The 7,611-nt window shown below is 36.7% G+C and overlaps 1 long non-coding RNA gene across 1 annotated transcript; it reads right to left on the bottom strand.

Moving 5' to 3' along the window:
- Positions 1 to 1,256: 1,256 nt before the first annotated feature.
- On the bottom strand, positions 1,257 to 4,179 carry LOC122967305. The gene is made up of 3 exons (XR_006398583.1): positions 4,127 to 4,179; positions 2,262 to 2,335; positions 1,257 to 1,658 (listed from the first exon to the last, which is right to left on the bottom strand). It is a non-coding gene; the product is annotated as an uncharacterized LOC122967305 (long non-coding RNA).
- Positions 4,180 to 7,611: the final 3,432 nt, after the last annotated feature.

Genomic DNA, 7,611 nt, shown 5'->3' with positions numbered 1-7,611 from the left:
AGTAATAAGCTTCCAACTGTAATTCAGAATGTCTGAACTATTTAATGATGAACTCTAGATCTGAAGGTGAAAGATTTTCTTTTTACTATATATACGTTGTTCTCTGGTCCTGGCTTGTTGGAATTCATGGTGTCTTGTAAGCCCATGTTGGCTGGGCGTACAGTTGTATGCATGACACAATAATACAAATTTCATTCATTCATTCATTTCATATATAATTTCAGTTTTTGTGAGTAGCATTTAAGGACTACAAACTACATTTTGTTATACAATCTTGTGTTGCAAAATGGTAATAAATTAATCTTGAATCTTGATTTTTTTTCTACATTTCCATATATCAACTTTTATTTAGGTTATTTCTGTATTTATTTATTTATTTAAAAATCTAAATGGACCACCGTACACTGAAATGACTTCACTGTGACTTTATTAGGAGCTTAATAAAGTCGCAGTAAAGTTGGTTGAGAAAAAAAATATTTCTGGAAATCCAATTTCTAAGTCTGATCTAAATTCCTTTCTCCCCTGTGTTTATGACTTAAGAACAGCTGAAAAAAAAAGTTGTTTTTTTATCTGTGAAAATAAGTGAAAAAGAGAGTTTTGCCAGGATCTTTTTTTTTTCATCTGTGGAAATAGAAGGTTTTTCTTTTTTTCCTTAGTGTTTGTAGTTGTAATACTCATTTCAGCCACAGGAGGGCATATTTACACTATTACTCCATGTTCCAAATAGGACTGAAAGCATTCATGTTTTCTTTCAGGTGTGTTTTTATTTCTCCATACACTCTAAACACAAGGTGAGTATATTGTGTGTTAGCAAGTTATAAAACGTTACTAATGTTGTATATTGTGCTAACACACAATATATGTACAGAATATATGTAAAGAAACAGCATCAGCAGCAGGAAACCAGCACAACAGAAGATTCAACAAAAACATAGAAAGATTATCCTGGCAAAACCTTTTTTTCACCTGTTCTTAAGTCATAATCAGTCATCAGACTTAGAAACTGGACCTCCAGAAATATTTTTTTCTCACTTGACTTTCAGGGCTTCCGTACTTTGATGAAAACACCGCCTGTCTTTCAGGTGAAGGAGTTTCCTTGGAGTGACTTTTACCCTGATGAAGAGGATAATGATGAAGAATGAGATCTGATCTGTACATTTACCCTCCAACATTTGATTTAAGTGTGTAAAAGATTCCACTATTTAGTACCTGAAAAACTCCAAAAGTTCTGTTCTAAATAAAAACATGAGTCAGTGATGCTGAAGCGTTTTATTGTAGAGAAAGAATCAGAATAACAAGTTGTAAGAGTAAAAAGCTGCAGCGGGATGTGACACTAGTAATAGTACTTTTACCTTGTTGTAACAGTACTAATGCAGGTACAGAAGTATCACAACTGCACAAGCGTCAAATCTAAAATCAGCGATTACATGAGAGAGAAAGTGAAAGCAAACAGGATCATCACCAACCTGCTGTTTCTGTCTTTAAATGTGATTTGTTAAATTTAACATTAATCATATGAGATTTGGTGTGACTGACTGAAAACAGCAAAGTTTGTAAGATACAGAAAGTAGCTCATGTTAAACTCTGCCGATTCCTTTCAGCACCTTCCTCCTCCCAGCTGGAGTGAAGTTCAGGTTCCCTCCAATCACCACGAAGCCCTGCAACCACAACAACACATGTAGTGACAGGTTTCTGTTGTTATTAGGTCATCATACCATTATGTAATAGCCTACCTATAATGAGAACAGTTGTATTAACCAGTTTAAAATATTTATTTCACTATAGCCACAAAATAGTCTGTTTAGGCAGTTTAGGGTCTTACAGCTACGTTGTCATCATCTTTTATTTTTATTTTACTTTTTTCATTAGCTGAAAATCATATTTTCAGAAATCAAATTGGCTTAAAGTTTGATTATTGTGGATGTGTAAACAATAAAAACTATAAAAGCAGCAGTAGTGGTAGATTAATGTATAGCAGAAATAACCAACTAACAGTACTGGCATCTGCAGATATTTTTGTAAACAATCCGTTATTGGTATCAAGAATTTTCATATCAGTGTTTGTCTGTTTGACTGCTGTATGTATGCAAATGATGTACTTTAATATGTATGTATGCAAATTATGGACAATAATTCATTGTGTGAACAGCAGTTATTCACGTCTGTTGCATCTAAGTAACCGAATTGGTGCTCAAAATATTCGTCCAGGGTTGGCAGGTCTACTATAATGTGGTCTGTGATATAATGAGGAGCAAACTCACGTCATGATAGTTGATCTTCTCCTCAGTGTAGTGGACTCCTTTAGGCAGAGGGATCAAAAGCCCTTCAATCAAGCCTGAACACACACACACACATACACACACACACATTAAATATATATATATATGTGTGTATATATATATATATATACAGTACAGACCAAAAGTTTGGACACACCTTCTCATTCAAAGAGTTTTCTTTATTTTCATGACTATGAAAATTGTAGATTCACACTGAAGGCATCAAAACTATGAATTAACACATGTGGAATTATATACTTAACAAAAAAGTGTGAAACAACTGAAAATATGTCTTATATTCTAGTTTCTTCAAAGTAGCCACCTTTTGCTTTGATTACTGCTTCGCACACTCTTGGCATTCTCTTGATGAGCTTCAAGAGGTGGTCACCTGAAATGATCTTCCAACAGTCTTGAAGGAGTTCCCAGAGATGCTTAGCACTTGTTGGCCCTTTTGCCTTCACTCTGTGGTCCAGCTCACCCCAAACCATCTCGATTGGGTTCAGGTCTGGTGACTGTGGAGGCCAGGTCATCTGGCGCAGCACCCCATCACTCTCCTTCTTGGTCAAATAGCCCTTTCACAGCCTGGAGGTGTGTTTGGGGTCATTGTCCTGTTGAAAAATAAATGATGGTCCAACTAAACGCAAACCGGATGGAATAGCATGCCGCTGCAAGATGCTGTGGTAGCCATGCTGGTTCAGTATGCCTTCAATTTGGAATAAATCCCCAACAGTGTCACCAGCAAAGCACCCCCACACCATCACACCTCCTCCTCCATGCTTCACGGTGGGAACCAGGCATGTAGAGTCCATCCGTTCACCTTTTCTGCGTCACACAAAGACACGGTGGTTGGAACCAAAGATCTCAAATTTGGACTCATCAGACCAAAGCACAGATTTCCACTGGTTTAATGTCCATTCCTTGTGTTCTTTAGCCCAAACAAGTCTCTTCTGCTTGTTGCCTGTCCTTAGCAGTGGTTTCCTAGCAGCTATTCTACCATGAAGGCCTGATTCACACAGTCTCCTCTTAACAGTTGTTCTAGAGATGTGTCTGCTGCTAGAACTCTGTGTGGCATTGACCTGGTCTCTAATCTGAGCTGCTGTTAACCTGCGATGTCTGAGGCTGGTGACTTGGATGAACTTATCCTCCGCAGCAGAGGTGACTCTTGGTCTTCCTTTCTTGGGGCGGTCCTCATGTGAGCCAGTTTCTTTGTAGCGCTTGATGGTTTTTGCGACTGCACTTGGGGACACTTTCAAAGTTTTCCCAATTTTTCGGACTGACTGACCTTCAGTTCTTAAAGTAATGATGGCCACTCGTTTTTCTTTACTTAGCTGCTTTTTTCTTGCCATAATACAAATTCTAACAGTCTATTCAGTAGGACTATCAGCTGTGTATCCACCTGACTTCTGCACAACACAACTGATGGTCCCAACCCCATTTATAAGGCAAGAAATCCCACTTATTAAACCTGACAGGGCACACCTGTGAAGTGAAAACCATTTCAGGTGACTACCTCTTGAAGCTCATCAAGAGAATGCAGAGTGTGTGCAAAGCAGTAATCAGAGCAAAAGGTGGCTACTTTGAAGAAACTAGAATATAAGGCGTATTTTCAGTTGTTTTACACTTTTTTGTTAAGTACATATTTCCACATGTGTTAATTCATAGTTTTGATGCCTTCAGTGTGAATCTACAATGTCAATAGTCATGAAAAGAAAGGAAACTCATTGAATGAGAAGGTGTGTCCAAACTTTTGGTCTGTACTGTATATATACATATATATATATACATATACATATACATATATATATATATAATAAGAATAACAGTGAAGTGTGTAGTTAAGTGCTTACGCTTCAAGGTGTCTGTAATATATTTGTTTATGCCGAAGTTAACCAACGGCGCCTGCACAGAAACAGCTATTGTTATTATTATTATTATTATTATTATTATTATTATTATTATTATTATTATTATTATTAATAATAATAATAATAATAATAATAATAATATTACAAGAACGTTTTCTTACCACAAGTCCTCCTGTGAATGTTTTAGGTTTGACTTTACATCTGAAAAAGAAAAAGTTTGCAAACAGTTGAAAGTAGAGCTTCAACGATTAGTCAATTATTAACACTGTGTTGCCAACTATTAAATTAATCACAAATTATTTTGATAATCGTTTAATCGGTTTGAGTCATTTTTTAAAGAAAAACAGTCCAAATTTTCTTATTTCAGCTTCTTGAATGTGAATATTTTCTGGTTACTTTAGTCCTCTGTGACAGTAAACTGAATATTTTTGGGTTGTGGACAAAACAAGGGGCTGTCATCTTGGGCTTTGGGAAACAGTGGTAGACATTTTTCACCATTTTCTGACATTTTATGGATTATATAATCAATCAATTGATTGAGAAAATAATAAACAGATGAATCAGTCAATAAAATAATCCTTAGTTGCAGCCCAACTTGAAAGATCCAGCTTCAGCCATCCCAATTAGTATTATTAGTATTAGTACTATAGTATTAGTACTATAGGAATGCAAATGTGACGTTAAAGGTAACGATTTAATTTCATGAAAAAGTCTTTTCTTTTTGTCATGTTCCTTAACATCCACCTTAAAATCATTAAAAATATACACATGTTGAACATGACGAGTGGTGAATGGGTACTTCAGCTCAGAATGTCTGATGTACCTTCACATGTTTTATTGTAAATGCTTTGATTCTTTGCATTTATGTTCAGCACTTTGTGTTACATTAGAAATAGCCTTTACTATGATTATTTATTATCATTTATTTTCATTATTAAAAATACTAATAAAGGTTGATCTGTATGTGAGTGTGTGTTTTGTTCTTACTCGACAGGGTCTGTAGAACGAAGGATCAGACGGTTTCCTTTGATGTCGACCTTGATATCCACCTGGCAGTTCTGCAGGAAATCATGGATGTATTATAAGAGCTGGATAATGGACTAAAAATGGCACCCATTCAGTCCTATAGGTTTGGCTCAGCTGGCGCATACCGGGTTTCTTCTGTGTTGTGCGGCCCACTGAATATTCACTATTCACATTCACAATAATAGAAAGAGTCATAAGTGGTGTTGCTTGCAGTTCGAAGTGTCCTGTCCATAGTTTTACAGACTTATCTTTTGCAATGGTGGTCTATGGGGAAAAATGCTTTTTGGGCTCTGGGACTTTTCGCTGCAATACCGCGAGTGACCACTGGGAAAAATTGGTTGCAAGGCTGAGTAGTGGCGCCCTATTCAGCTTTTATTATACATCCATGCAGGAGATGCACAGTGTGATCAGAAGAAGAAGAAAAGAGAAAGAGAAAAGAAATAGTTTCACAGTCGGCTCCAGACGGATGAAAAAGGGAGGAAGCTGCAGTGTTTTAGCTGTGTTAGCACTAGCAGCGTAGTTCTGTGGATGGTGATATCTGTCTGTGATCAGTTAGTCTCGTTGTAACGTCAGTGTTCACTAAGTGAAATAAAACTAGTTTCATAGAGATGAGTTGATAATATTTACAGCTGCAAACTGCAGGTGGAACTGTTGCTAAGCTAGCTGAAGCTAACATTAGCATGCTAATATCTGAGCCATTTAAATTGAAGAGTAAAGGATGTAAATATGGAATACAATCGATATCTGAGCTGACACATCATATTTCACAGAGAAAACACAACAAACCTCAAATTACTAAACTAATAATGTTAGCTGTTAGCTTAGCATAATCTTACTGTAAACTACATGAATACCACTAATTCTAAAACACACATATTTCAGCAGGTACTCAGACAGAAGTAAAGCAAACCTTGTTAAAGGGTTCACTGTATTTTATATTTTGACAAAGAAAACCGTAATGTTGGAGGTTATATTACAGCTCGTGATGCCGCAGTCACTTCCCGATGTGACTTATGGATGTGTTTACCAGATAATTATTCTTTAAGTTTTAACTGTACAACTTGATTTAGGAAATCACTAGTTTGAAAACTTAAAGTGTTCATCTGTCATCATAGACAACGTTAAAACCAAAGTATCTGTTCTGTGAGATGGACGTTAAAAACACTGCAGCGATGAATTGTTCAGTCTGGTTGTATTTGTGTGTGTGTGTGTGTGTGTGTTGTGTGTTTACCACAGGAACGGTTGGATCCTTGTTAGCTGGTATTGCTAAAGATTTGACTCCGGCATTCACAGTGACAGAGACTCCATTTCTACTGATCCTGACTGTGGGCGCCTCAACGAGCTTCACTTTGATACGACCCTACAGTTAAAGAAACAGCATCAGCAGCAGGAAACCAGCACAACAGAAGATTCAACCAGCAGTATACAGTATACTGTCATAATGAAATACACAAAACAACCCAAGCAGCAGCCTGGACACTGAACTGTGTGAGCTGCTTCCAGCTGTTGTGTTCTGCTCTGCGGCTCGGTTTATAACTGTAAATAACAGTAAATAATTCCTGATTTTTTTCTTTGCAGTTTCTTCTATAAAAAGACTCAAAACAATTTCAAAGACACACAAAACAACTACAAAGATTTGTAAACTAACTACAAGGATACTCAAAAATACCATAAAGAGATTTAAACGAGCACAAAGAGATTTAAAGGAATAGTGTGTAGGTTTTAGTGGCATCTATCGGTGTGGTTGCAGATTGCAACCAAATGAATAGCCATCCCCTCACCCTCCCCTTCCAAGTGTGTAGGAGAACCTACAGTAGCCGTGAAACTTGTGAAAAATGCGAAAGTCCTTCTCTAAGCCAGTGTTTGGTTTGACCATTGTGGGCTACTGTAGAAACATGGCAGTGCAACATGGTGGACTCTGTGGAAGAGGACCCGCTTCCTATGTAGATATAAAGGGCTCATTGTAAGGAGACAAAAACACTATGATTCTTATTTCCATGGGATACACCAATTAAAAAAACCTTATTAATATTATATTACATTTCTGCTAAGTCCATTCTGCTAGATGCCACTAAATTCTTCAAACTGGACCTTTAAAACGAGCACAAAGAGATGTAAAACAAGCACAAAGAGATTCAAAATTAGCACAAAGAAATTTAAAACATGAACAATTCACTATTCTACTGTTTCTACCATTTGTATATCTTACCGTAGAGAGTCCCACAGCAGCCAGAGCATGTTCTTTAAGGGAGTTTAGCTGTTGAAATGATGAGAGGAAGAGCAGCATTCACGTTTTTTATTTTATTTTTTATTTTTCGGGATCATTTAACAAAAATAAAATTATTTTATCTCAAACTATAGGCTTGTTGAGTTCATTAATTCCAGATTATGGACACCTTGAAGGGAATTATCCCACTTATACCATGGTCACTTGCCAAAAA

Source organism: Thunnus albacares, chromosome 17 (assembly GCF_914725855.1).
Source record: "Thunnus albacares chromosome 17, fThuAlb1.1, whole genome shotgun sequence".
Taxonomy (NCBI): domain Eukaryota; kingdom Metazoa; phylum Chordata; class Actinopteri; order Scombriformes; family Scombridae; genus Thunnus; species Thunnus albacares.
Note: the sequence above shows the minus strand (reverse complement) of the source record. Positions and strands in the feature narration are given on the sequence as shown.